Source organism: Hemicordylus capensis, chromosome 4, assembly GCF_027244095.1.
Source record: "Hemicordylus capensis ecotype Gifberg chromosome 4, rHemCap1.1.pri, whole genome shotgun sequence".
NCBI classification, from domain to species: Eukaryota; Metazoa; Chordata; class Lepidosauria; order Squamata; family Cordylidae; genus Hemicordylus; species Hemicordylus capensis.
The window spans coordinates 274,902,610-274,916,976 of NC_069660.1; positions in this window are offsets into that span (position 1 = coordinate 274,902,610).

Here is a 14,367-nt window from a genome sequence, read left to right on the forward strand (position 1 = left end):
GCCCCAATGGCCAGAGGGAGTTGTATACCAACAATAAGGTCGTTCACATGACCTCTTATCTGGGCAAGTGGGAGGGTGGATGGGAAGGCAGACTCCTACCTGCCTCCTCGGAGATGACCAAAGGAGACAAGTAAAGTTGATGATCACCAGTAGTAGATTAACGGAGAGGCAGAGTAGGCATTTGCCTACGGCGGCAAAATTTGAGCAGCAGCAAATTTTGCCCCTCCTCAAATTTTGCCACCCCATCTGTGGGCAGTGGCGGCTGCAGCAAGGGTAGAGTGGGCAAGGAGAATCCCCCCCATTACCTTATTACAAAAAATGACAAACCTTTTTTATTTAAGGTAAAAGGGTGGCAAAAGCCTTTTTGCCTATGGGCGGCAAAAAGCTTTATCCACCCCTGATGATCACGTGCCCACACATATGCCTGAGTGGCAATTGGCAGTGTGTGGCCAGGAGGAGGGAAGCATGCTCTGTGTCCTCCAAGGACCCAGAATGCAGTTTGTGTGCAGCAGAGCAGCTGCTTTAGGCATCAGCAGCCGCTCCGCTCCTCCCAGCTCACTGCTGGAAATGGTAGCAGGACAGGGGGAAACCCAGTTACCCAGGATTGATTGTTCACATGATCACCTACCGAGGTAAAATGAACCTTGTGCCCTTCCTGGGGCTACCCTCTATTGGAACAGCCTGGAGCCCTCTGCTCATTGTGCTCCAGATGACATGAGCAGCCTGGGGTAACCCAGGTGGCTCATGTCATGAGAACAGCCTTATTGTCTGAGGATCCAAGGATCAAAGTTGGTCTTGTGGTAGGAAGCATGATTTGTTCCCTTTGCTAAGCAGGGTCCACCAGGGGCATTACTAGGTACTTATAAGATCCAGAGTCCAGGCCCACACACTCCTTTTTGATAAACTCAATCATATCCCCAAGAATAATTACATACTTATTTAAAAGTCTCTTATTATTATCCACCCTGTTTGCATTTGAATGGGAGATTACATGTGTGAGCACTGTAAGATATTCCCCTTAGGAGATGGGGCCGCTCTGGGAAGTGCAGAAGGTTCCAATTTCCCTCCCTGGCATCTCCAAGATAGGGCTGAGAGAGATTCCTGCCTGCATTTTTTAAGAAATAGTTGCCAGTCTGTGTAGGCAATACTGAGCTAGATGGACCAATGGGAGCCAGCGTGGTGTAGTGGCTAGCTGGACTAGGACCGGGGAGACCTGAGTTCAAATCCCCATTCAGTCATGAGATTTGCTGGGTGACTCTGGGCCAGTCATGTCTCTCTCAGCCTAACCTACTTCACAGGGTTGTTGTGAGGAGAAAACGCAAGTATGTAGTACACCGCGCTGGGCTCCTTGGAGGAAAAGCGGGATATAAATGTTTGAGATGTAACTTTAATAAATCTATACCAGATCGATTGTTGCCCGGGTCAACAAGGACTGCACCAGGTGCTGGAGTCCCTGGACATCTGGTGGCAAGTGGGCTACAGGACTCAGGATCTTCAGTTGAGCAACCAGGGCTGGAAACTGCAAGGTTACTGGAAGAAATGTCGCTTAACCAGAAAAAATATACGAAAAATGCCTACAAGGATATAATGATCTGCTATTACAAGTCTAGTCCAACTAGAAGAGGTTATTTTAAAAGAATGTACCAAATTTGGAAAGAGAAGCATCCAGATACAGAAATAACAGAACAAAGGCTAGCAGACCAGAGAAGATTCATAATAAGAAATAAAGTATTCACAAAAGTTGAGCTGGAAGAACTGCAAAGAGCAACACAGGCGCAAGATATTGAAGCAGAATTGCCACCAACTGAAGAAGTTGCTCAGGCACAGGTGGAGGAGGTGTTGGAAATAGAGGATGCCACTGTTACTGAACTGTTTCAAAATCAAAACCAGGCAACCTCCCTTTTGCCTTCACCTCAAAAACCCAAATGCCGTTTAACAGAAAAGCAACAAGAACTAAAGCAAAAAATAACTGAGCACATGAACCAAACAACCACCAGGGTTCGACTTCCAGCTCTAAAAACAGTTGCCAAAAAACAACTTGCTCAGGCATTAAAAGATGTCAATGCTGCACTTGCAGAAATAACAACCAATAGTTTGCAAGAAACAAACCAACTAATGTACAGTACAGCAACAATAACAACACAAGAGCTCGGATATAAGATCAGTGGACCTGTAAAAAAAGAAAGTAGTACATCATCTAAATGGAAGATTAGATTAGAAAATAAAATCTCCAGGCTTAGACCAGATGCTAGTAAATTGAAAGATATGAAAGACAAGAAGCTGAAGAATGAAAACACCAAACAGTATCTGATCCAAAAATACCACCTAGATTCAAGGAAAATTAGAGAAGTCCTGGAAATAATGAAGCAGCAAATAACAGCAGTGTCAAAGAAGATTAGCAGATACGAAGCCAGAATTACACACACAGGCAGAATCTCCCATTCCAGTCGAATCAGAGACATTTCTACCAAAGCATAGAAGGAAAAACTGCAAGAAATGCAGAAACACCAAATAAAGAAGAAACAGTGCAATTCTGGGGGAAATTATGGGACAATCCAATACATTATAATAAAAAAGCAGGCTGGATGAAAGAGGTCGAAAAATGTAACCAACAAATGCAAGATCTAATAATGATACCAGAATTAATAAGTGAAAGAGCAAAGGAAATTAAAAATTGGACTGCAGCAGGCAATGATGAACTGCAGGGATGATACACTGGAACATCTGCAAAAAATACAAGCTACCTGTAGCCCAAAATTAGTGGGATCATAAAATTGAAAAAGTTGTCGAAAATGAAGATGCAAAAATATTATGGGACTTCCTACTACAAACAGACAAACATCTGCCACACAATACACCAGATATAACTGTAGTCGAGAAGAAAGAAAAACAAGTCAAAATAATCGACATAGCAATACCAGGGGATAGCAGAATAGAAGAAAAAGAAATAGAAAAAATCACAAAATACAAAGATCTACAAATTGAAATTGAAAGGTTGTGGCAGAAAAAGACCAACATCATCCCAGTGGTAATTGGTGCCCTAGGTGCAATTCCAAAAGACCTTGAAGAGCACCTCAACACCATAGGGGCCACAGAAATCACCATCAGCCAATTACAAAAAGCAACTTTACTGGGAACAGCTAATATTCTGCGACGATATCTATAATCACAGCAACAATACTGATAATAAAATCCAGCCATCCCAGGTCCTTGGGAAGGACTCGATGTCTGGATAAAACAAACCAGTCAATAACACCTGTCTGACTAAATAAATAAATAAATAATAACTTGGTATAAGGCAGCTTCCAGTGTTCCTAACCCTTGATCTAAAAGGTAAGGGGGGGGAAGGGTTATCTTATGCAAAGCAGAGCAGAAGTATAGATAGTTTTGCCCTCTTTGCAATGTCTAGGATTCATGATTCTATTTCCCAGCACACAGTTTGCATTGCAGCACCTACAATCAAGTTACATGATAGGGCTGCCAGCTTTAATCAAATCATTTCTTGCCCACATGAATTCCAGTCTTCCGAGAAATGCAGGGAGGAAGAACTCTTTGCTATGCAATTAATAATTAATTGTTGTGCTTGCAGCTGGGCTTCCTTCCTGCCATTCTTGCCGGCAAAACTGCTCAGGGCCCCAGACAGAGCTGCCATCTGCCCAGTTTTAACATCGCCTGATCCAGGCAATTTTTAAATGTCACTGTACTGATTATTTACGGTTTGTTTATTTGGGCAGGATGTAAGTGCATGTCCCTAACACTGCCAAGAATCCTCTTTCAGACATCTTTAGCACCTGAACAGGATTACAACTTCCAGGGTTCCCTGAAGGGGAAGACAAGACAGTGAAACCGGTTTAGGTTGGTAGCCTATATATGTCCTGGATGGGCAGAAGACAAAGAGCCCTTGTACACAGAGGAGCATACAGAGCATGCATTTGCCTTGCCCAAATAACACCACTTGAAAATATAGCTTCAAATGCCCTCCTTTTTAAATGCCAGTGAAAACGTCCACTTGAAGTTATTGCTAGACACTTTGCTCTGTAGTTTGACTGAAACGGAAATAATTCACCAAGCATATGACATCGCTGACTGGCACACAGAGCAGGGATGCACCGGTGTAGTGAGACAGCAGCCTAACAGAACTTCCAAACTGCGCTGGTACACCCAGAGAAGTGGCAATTTTTGACACTCGCCCTTCCCCAGGAAGCCCTCTGTGCCACCCAAAAATACATCTCCAAGGGCTATGCAACCCTCAGGGACATATTTTCAGGTGGCACATGTTGCGAGACAGCCTGATTTCAAGGTAGTCCAGAGAGCACCCCTTATCTATATCGCTTTGGAAGGCTACACCGCCCAAGACTGTGGGATCGCAGCCTCCATTATGTCCTTTTCACCTGCCTGGGTTTGGCAAGATGCACAGCTGGTCGCTCTGGTCTAAACACCTTAGCCAAGCCAATCAATCTCTAATTAGACCTTTAGACCAGAGCCTGGCTTAAGGCTTGCCATGGACAGTGCTTAAAAGGGGGGAGGCTGAAAAGAGAGGGGGGATGAGGAGGCTTAGAAAGGCAAGAGGTTAGTTTGCCTATCCCTAAAGGGGAAGACAAGACAATGTTGGTGTGTTGGTTGCACATTGGTTGGCCTCTTCTCATGGGGAGCGGGAAGAAAAGCAGGGGAGAAGAAGGGCGAGGAGCAAAGGCTACAACTCACTCGAGAGTGTGCAAGATAGTGATCCAAACAGATTTCAAGGCCATGTGCTTTGGCCAGAGGTAGTTATACCTCAAAACATGGCCTGATGCAGCTTCCAAGCCATATTGTCTCCCCAGAGGGTAGCAGATTCCATGAAAGACAAAGAAGCTCATTGCTACTTGAGCTTAATCTCGCCCAACAAAGGCAAGGGTGAAGTTATGTGGATGCGTGTATGAGTTCAATCAGTCTATGCCGGACTGCATATCTGAAGAGCAGGATGCCTGTAGGTGTATAAGGTTGAAAATCTCTCGTTTTGATGCACTCATCTCCCTGAGTCCTTGCCAGCTAAACTATTAATTAAAAGATGGGTTAGGAAATGCATTGGTTATCTGTGTGACTCCCATGAGAAGGGGCCAACCAACATGCAACAAATGCACCAACTCAAACCAGGAAGGATAGGTAGACTAACTCCTGCCCTTCTAAGCCTCCTCTCTCCCCGCCCCTTTCCAGCCTCCCCACTTAAGTACTTTCCATGGCAAGCCTTAAGTCAGGCTCTGGTCTAAACACCTTAGCCAAGCCGCTCGATCTCTAAGTAGACCTTTATGCTAAATTATTGTTAGCCATATTCCTGCTTAGAATATTAGTCAAGATTTATCACCCTGCCTAATCTTAGAGAGCGCCTTCTTCTACATGATGCCCACCGCACGTTAAGGTCATCTGAGAAGGTCCGTCTCCAGTTCCCATCAGTTTGTCTGGTGGCGACTCAGAGGTGGGCCTTCTCTGTAGCTGCTCCTGGGCTGTGGAACGCACTCCCGGCAGAAATCCGCAATTGGAATTCTTTACTGGCCTTCAGGAGAGCCCTTAAAACCTATCTGTTTGGCCTGGCCTTCCAGGGTTTTTAATTAGTTTTAATTGTTGTAATGCTGTAACCTAGTTTCAGGTTTTTTTAATTGTTCTGATTGTTTAATTGTTTTTTATGATGTTTTAATTGTTAGCTGATGTTTTACATTGTTTATATTTCTGTTTTAACTGTTATTGGTTTTAATGAATTTGTTTTAATTGTAAACCTCCCTGAGCCATTTTCGAAGGGTAATATAAAGATCGAATAAATAAATAAAATAATTAATAAATAACCAAACCTTTGCATCCTGTACCCCCATCTACCCTTAATAAAGCTTTTGAACCATCTTTGTGTCTCCTCATCTTTTCCCACACACCAAACTTGCTCAAATTGATACTGGAACCAAACTGCTCCCTCTAGCCAAGGTAATTTCCCCACTCTAGGCCAAAAGTACATTTTGAGCATCTAGCCAGTGCTCCAAGGCAGTTCTGGTAACACACAAAGGACTTGCTGGGAAGAGGAGGGTGTCAAAAATTGCCACATCGCCACTGCGCTGGTGCAGTTAGTTGGGAAGTTCAGTTAGGCTGCTCTCTCACTCCACCAGTGCATCCTTGCTCTGTATGTCAGCCAGTATGTGGCTTGAGCAAAAGGGAGCATTTTAACTAGTTGTGTGAGGACCACTTTATATGCAACAGTATTCCACGTGTGCTCAAGCACTAGTTCAGCATGGGGAGGGGAGCAGGAGCTTTAAGAAGCTAGAGGAGAGGGGGCCTGTGTTCATCCCTCTCTCTGGCGGTCCCCCAGAGTGAGGGAGATAATGAAGAAAATAGGGAGGGGTGGACTTGGAGGGCCCTCAGGAGCTGGGGGCCCATGTTCTTTGAACCCTTTTGCTCAATTATAGCTATGCCCCTGAAGAGGAGAGCAGGTCTTTAGCTGCTCCCCACTGCCCTATGCAGCTTCCTGCTGGGGCGGTGTCTGTTCCAGTGTGGCACCCGCATGCACATAGCATCCGCTCATACATAGGCACCATTTTTTCTAGAGAGCTGGTGTCTCTAGTTGCCTTACCTGGCTGCCTACTTGCTGTCTTGACTAATCCATGTTTGGACACCACTGTAAATGTAAATAATAATAATTTGCATGGTCAGCAATGCCATGCTGACCACGCAAATGGTGCCCACACATGCATAGATGCCATGTGCATGCTGGCACCGTGTGGAGATTCTTAGGACATGTGCTGCCCCAGCAGGAAGCTACATGGGCTGGCAGAGAGCAGGTAAGGACCTGCTCTCCTCTTTCTTAAAACGCCCCCACCCTGCTAGGGATGTGCATGGAACCACGGAGGCGTGGTCCAGCACTGGGGGGAGTGTGGCTTTAAGGGCGGGGGGGTAGTACTTACCCCCACCCCCGCTGCTGTTCCCTCTCCGGTGCTGGACTTTTCTAAAACATTTTTGGGGTGGCAAAGTTCCTCCCTGCCGCCCCTGCCCCTGTCGTTGTCTTCCGATTTTACAAGCAGTAAAAGCTGGCGCCACGCATGCGCCCATCGCAGCGCATGTGCGCCCGTCGCCACCGCTGGCGCACGCACCACATACATCACATATGCAGCGTGCGCACCCCGGCGGCGGCAACAGGCGTGTGTGCACCGCGACGGGCATATGCATGGCGCCAGCTTTTACTACTTGTAAAATCAGGAGACAACGATGGGGACGGGGCAGCAGGAAGGAACTCTGCCGCCCCAAAAACATTTTAGAAAAGTCCAGCGCCGGAGGGGGAAGAGCGGCAGGGGGGTAAGTACTGGTTGTCATACTTAAGTACTACCCCCCTGCCCTTAAAGCCACACTCCCCCACCCCACCGAACCACCAGACCAGCCGGATTCCGGACTGGTCCGGAGGCCTCTTGCATGGCCCCAGACCGGTCCATGCACACCCCTACTCCCCACTCCCCTCCCCATGCTGAACCAGTGCACAGACTGCGATTTGTACACACCTGTACTATTAGCATCAGGCAAATAATTTTATGAAGAAGCTGCTGAGGCAAAAGATAACACAGTAGTAGATAATGAAGAAATTGAAGTGGTGGATAGCTTTTGCCTTTTAGGATCGACCATCAACAGTAAAGGATCCAGCAGTCAAGAAATATGCTGCAGACTAGCACTTGGTAGGGTTGCAATGAAGGATATTTAGACGCAGTGACGTGTCTATACCTACAAAGATTAGAATCGTTCAGACAATGGTTTTTCCCGTGACACTCTATGGATGCGAAAGCTGGACTTAGAAGAAGCAAGATAAAAAAGTATTGACGCTTTTGAACTTTGGTGCTGGATAAAAATTTTGAGGATACCATGGACAGCCAGGAAAAAAACCACATGGATTGTAGAACAAATCAATCCAGAATTTTCACTCAAGGCACAAATGATTATGCTCAAACTATAATACTTCGAACGCATTATGCAAAAACCCAGCTCCCTTGAGAAGTCCATAATGCTGGGGAAAGTTGAAGGAAAGAGAAGAGGACAGCCAGCAGCAAGGTGGATAGACTTGATTACAACAACAATGAATGCACCACTGAGAGACCTTAAAGGCCAAGTTGAAGACAGATCATCCTGAAGAGAATCTATTTATGTGGTCGCTAAGAGTCGACACTGACTTGATGGCACTTAATCAATCATCAGTCAACTAACAGATGAACAAAATGGGTGAATGAGACAGAATGACACAGTGAGGGAACAATTGTACAATGAGATCTGAGTAGCTTTGGACACAGTAGTGTTAAAAGAAAAAGTGTATGTGTTGTGTGAGGGGAAAACATGTTCATATTGCCCATATTTGCCCACCAAGATATTATGGATGAAGATCACTTGCTCACTGTAATACTGACCCTGAGAAGAATGATTCTTCAGAATAAGGGAAGTCCACCAGCCTGAATGTCTCCTTGAGAGAACGGCTGCCCTAAGAGTCCAGGAAGAGGTGGGGATCCTACTAGCCATATAAACCTACAGTCCTCACTTGCACCTTTGCCATTTAACAGATCCCCAAGAGCTTGTGTCTCTAGTTGCCTTGCCTGGCTGCCTACTTGCTGCCTCGCCTAACCCATGTTTGGACACCACTGTACATAATATCATGGTGAGTCCACCACATAACTGACACATGTACAGCCTTCTTCTGAAGAGAGGGTTCAGGGGAAATCTGTTCTTCTCATTGAGATCAGAAACCAGATTTGCACAGCATTGATTGGCCAATACCTCCTGCTAGTTAGCAAGTGACAAGCCTCTCCTTTTGCAGCCAGTTTTAACATTGAAATAAGCACTGAAACAAGAGGTAACAGACATGAGTTACTGTTGCCAGGGCCTGACGGTTGAGAAAAGGCTGTTACTGGCGAACCAGCCAAAGCTGGGAAAAGGCACCCAGGGGCATAGCAAGGTTGGAGTGGGCCCAGAGACAAGATTTTAAAATGCCCCCCCTCACTGTAGTTCTGGTAGTTGCAGATCTTAACACTCACAACAATTTCGGAGGATGAATACAACAGAAGGAAGCCCGGGCAGGTGCGCGGCTGGGGGAGTCAGTCATGTGACTTGCCTCTGGGGGCCCCCCAAGGCATTGGGCCCCCAGACAACTGTCTCCCCTTGCCCTATTATAGTTACGCCCCTGAGGCACCCCTGGCCATGGCCTCCACCTGCTTTTCAAGCAGGAGCTGTGAGTCCAGAAGGACCCCGAGATCACGAACCCTCTCTCTCAAGGGAAGCACAACCCCATCAAGAGATAAACTCACACATGGCAATTGGCCAGATCGTAGACTGAACAAGAGGAACTCAGTCTTGGAGGGAATAAGCCCAAGCTTGTTTTGGCCCATCCAGGTCCTGACAGCCTCTAAACATTGAGCCAACACATGGACGACATCACCTGTTGGTCCAGGGGTCGAGATATAAAGCTGAGTATCATCAGCATATTGCTGAAAACATACCCCAAACTGATGGATGACCAGGCCCAACAGCTTCATGTAGAGGTTAAAGAGAATGGGAGCAAGGTCCGAGCCCTGTGGAACCCCACAAGAAAGGGGCCAGGGTGCAGGACACTTACCCCTCAATCAACACTGACTGGAATCGCCCAGTGAGATAGGGCCAGAACCACTGAAGAGCGGTGCTTCCATGGCCCAGCTCACTTAAGCACTCCAGAAGGATAGCATGGTCAATGGTATCAAAGGCTGCTGAGAGATCAAGGAGAACCAAGAGAGGTACACTTCCCAAATCAAGGTTATGATACAGGTCATCCAACAGGGCAACCAATGCCGTTTCAGTGCTGTGCTGTGGCCTGACTGGCAAGGATCCAGGAAATCAGTTTCCTCCAGGACTCTCATCAACTGAGCACAAACCACATTCTCCAAAATCCTACCAAGAAAAGGAAAATTGGAGGTTGGACAATAGTTATCCAGATTAACAGGGTTGAGCAATGTTAATATTAGGCCTTCAGAAGAGGGTAGACCACCGCTTTTTGGGGGGGCTGATGGAACAAACCTCTCCCGAAGAGAGGAATTAACCATCTCTCAAAGCCAGGAGAGAACATTCCCCCTCACAACCCTAACGAGCCAGGAGGGACAAGGGTCTAGGCTAGAGGTCGCTGTGCCCATGTTGGTGAGAATCCTATCCATATCATCAGCCTCAACAAGCTCAAAGGTATCCCAGATAGTATCACAAGGCCTAGCCTCTATTTCCTCAACGGATACTGAGCAATTGGAATCCAACTCCAACCGAAGGTGAGCAACTTTATCAGCGAAAAACCTGACAAACATGTCACAGCGGCCAGATGGAAGATCACCATGTTTGGTGCTGGGTTACCTCCAGGATCCACATGGATCCCAGTGGTTTTCACCGGCAGCGAGCCTGGACTTGGATGCTTGTGAGAACAGCCTCAGTTTTTGATTGTGTGAATGACTGTGTCAATGACCTCAGGGCGTGTGTGGCATCCTTTCACAAACAGACACCAACACAGACACAGAAGGTATCACAGAGCAGGCCACCATATGCAAATGAGAAATATCATTAATCTGAATTTTCTGCTTCAATTTTAAACAGTTCTGATGCTGAGGGCAAGATGATCCCAGTTGCTTCTACAGTTACTGTGATTTGTCTTTATTTGCTTTAAAAGCACTTTAGCACTTGTTATCTCAGCAACCAGATCTGATATGGTGTTTCGACTTCCTGATGTTAATGTGTTTATAAGGGAAACCCGCTCCATAGGTTTCTACTGATTCTTTCAAATTTCAGCCAGATAAACAAATACCATACTCTTATCACTAAAATAGTTTCCACACAACTTAAGAATGCTGGTACAAACCTGATTATGAATGTTTCAGTCAGGAGCTACAATCCTGCACATATTTAGGCTGCTTAACTCCTGGGAAATGGGCAGCATGCAGGTTTACTGCCAGTATCACTGTTGTGATTATTAGTTGGAGAGGAGAGCTGGTCTTGTGGTAGCAAGCATGACTTGTCCCCTTAGCTAAGCAGGGTCCACCCTGGTTGCATATGAATGGGAGACTAGAAGTGTGAGCATTGTAAGAGATTCCCCTCAGGGGATGGAGCCGCTCTGGGAAGAGCAGAAGGTTCCAAGTTCCCTCCCTGGAAGGATCTCCAAGATAGGACTGATTCCTGCCTGCAACCTTGGAGAAGCCGCTGCCAGTCTGTGAAGACAATACTGAGCTAGATAGACCAATGGTCTGACTCAGTGAGGCTATTCCCATGATCAGCAGAAATCGGGCTAGGGGAGCTTAGCCCGATTTCAGCTGATTGTGGGAGCCACCGGGCTTGCAGGTGAGCCTGGTTGCCTCCTGGCGGTTAACCCGCCAAAGTAACCCTCCCCTTAAACCAGGTTTGCAGAGTGAGCGCTCTGCAAACCCGGTTTTAAAAATCACAAGTAGACCCCCGACGGGAGGCTGAAAAGCAGCCTCCCAGCTCAGGGGTCTCCCCAGTATTATTTATTTATTTATTATTAAACCTTTATACTGCCCTTCCAAAAGGCTCAGGGTTTTGAAATAATGGGTTTTGAAATAATGGTATTTCAATTACATTAAAATACCATTAAAATCAGTTAATAATTAGAGCAAAAATTATAAAGGCATAAAACAATGATTAACAATTAAAAACATCATAAAACAACAATTAAATAGTCAGAACAATTTAAAAACAAGTTTTAAAAAGCTGAGAAAGCCTGGTTGAAGAGATGTGTTTTCAGAAGTTTTTTAAAAATTGCCAGAGATAGGGAGGTTTGTATCCCAGCAGGGAGCACATTCCACAATCTTGGGGCAGCAGCCAAGAAGGCCCGTCTCTGTGTAGCCACCAAACGAGTTGGCGGCAACTGGAGACGGACCTCCTCAAATGACCTCAATGGGCAGTGGGGCTCATGGCGAAGAAGACGCTCTCTTAAAAATACCCAGGGCCTAAGCCGTTTAGGGCTTTGTTTGTATTTTGCCTGGAAACCTATTGGCAGCCAGTGTAATTCCATCAACAGAGGAGTAATGTGGTCTCTCCGAGATGACCCAGAGACCAACCTGGCTGCCGCATTCTGAACCAACTGAAGTTTCCAGACTACGTACAAAGGCAGTCCTATGTAGAGCGCATTACAGAAGTCAAGTCTGGAGGTTACCAACAAATGTACCACTGTTTTGCTTGTGCAGGACATACTGGAGCTTCCGGGGGCCGCATGGCCCCCAAACTCCCCAGCTCCCGCCAGCTCTGTCACATAGCCAGCCGTCATGTGGGCGGCCGATCTGGCCACCTAGCGCTCCCGTCCTGCTCATCTGCGGGGAGAGCAGCTTAGCCTGAGTATATACACGACCCCGGACCTTGGGTTGACGGCATGCTTGTACCCTCTAACCCTGGTCAAGGTACAAGGTTGAAAGTTGGGCTCGCAGGGGCAGAAGCACCAAGACTGGGAGTGATCCCAGTGCCCATAAGAACAGCCCAACCCAGGTACTCATGTGACTAGCCTCTGTATCTACTATCCTTTTCGCTTGTTTGAATTTAACTATGCATAGTAATAGGACACACCTATCTCTTGCATGGCTGGGCCTTCTGACCTTGCTTTGTTAATAACATTCCTCCCATCTCTCTCTCTCTCTCTCTCTCTCTCTCTCTCTCTCTCTGGTGTTGCTTATGCATTTATTACATAATAATAAATAAATGCATAATAAATTAATAAATTTATTAATTTGTTTTTAGGTGGAGTTTGAAAACTCATATTTACAGTGTTTTCAAACTGCAAGAGGCCTGGGTCCACACCTCTTGAGGTCCTCTTGAGGGCTGATTGGGAAGGACCTGAAGTAGGGTCTGGGATCCAGATGGGTAGTGCAGGGGCATATCTAGGGTGGGGCAGGTAGGGCACATGCCCCGGGCGCCACTTGAAGGGGGCGCCATTTTTTAAAATTATTTTTTTTTTTAAAAAGGCCACCAAAAACAAAATGGCCACTGCGCATGCTCAAATGGACTCTGTGAGGCCCTAGGCCATGCCAGGCCTTGCAGAGGCCATTTGAGCTTTCACAGCAGCCATTTTGTTTTCTGCAGCCATTAAAAAAAATTGTTTTTTAAAAATGACCATCACACATGCTCAAACAGTCCCTGCGAGGCCCTAGAGGCCAGCGGGGGAATCTTTGCAGACCCCCCCCCCACGGCCTTTAGGAAGCCCCTCAAAGGGGCTACAGGTTAAAATAAAATAAAATTTAATATAATATAAGTCACTGTACACATATTCAGATTGGCACTATGTACAGAGAATCAGGGCTTGTGAATACTGAGCTGAGGCTTATGAGCTAGGATTCTATTCATTGGCTCTTAGTTTGCTTCTTATGATAAGTGAGTTAAATGTGGTGTCTTAATAATATAGCTATTAATGGTGAGTTTGTCTTTGAATCAGTATGAAATCCTTAGTATTAAGGCCCACTGGGAGTTTCTTGCTCTCTTTCTCTCATTTTAACTGTCTTTCTGAAATACTAGAATATATTCCAAGCAGTGACACAGTTTACTCTGCATATCTGTTAATTATTTTCAGACTATCTGGGAAAAGTCAAATTCTCCATTTATTTTTAAAACTTATGTCATAGCTATGCTACAATGCATAGTAGAGAATTAGGCGCTTCTGTTTAGTTTTCCAAGTACACCTCCACATAGTATTTGGGTATTTCATGAGCCCCAGCATACTGAAATTTGTCGTTTTCCAGCATTTTTTGGTCTGGCTATGTCCACTGCTAAATAGTTTTTGAAATATTAAAAGATTAGTGAGCTTGACTTGTATTTTTGAGCTGATATTATGGTAAAGTTATCTGAAAGATGGGTGTCAGATGTTTGGACAGGGGGCGCAATTTCAGTGCTTGCCTTAGGCGCTATTTTTCCTAGATATGCCTCTGGGGTAGTGTCAAAGCCCCCAGGATCTTAGGTTCTTCATGCAGGGACATCTGTCCCCTCCAGGACTGAGGTTGCTCACTGTTGGGTCATAGTCATTGCCACAGGTTACTGCATGGTGCAGCTCCTCTTCCTCATCCATGAAAGCTTTTTTTAGGATCCAAGTTTGGCTGGATCATGAAGGCAGCCTTCTCTCCAGACACTGACCAGTCTCAGACCTGCTCAGCTTCAGCAAGGTTACTGCAACCAGATTATGCCCTAGGGCATAAAAGAACCAAGTAAGGGTGGGGGGTGGGTAGTAATAACCACCCACGCGTTTATATCTAACCACAGAAAAACATTCTGCATATCTACATCACAAACTGAAACTACCGGGGCATAGCAAGGTTGGGGAAGGCCCTGGAATAAAAAGTGAAGATAGTGGTCTCCTCCTCCTCCTCCTCCTCCTCCTCCTCC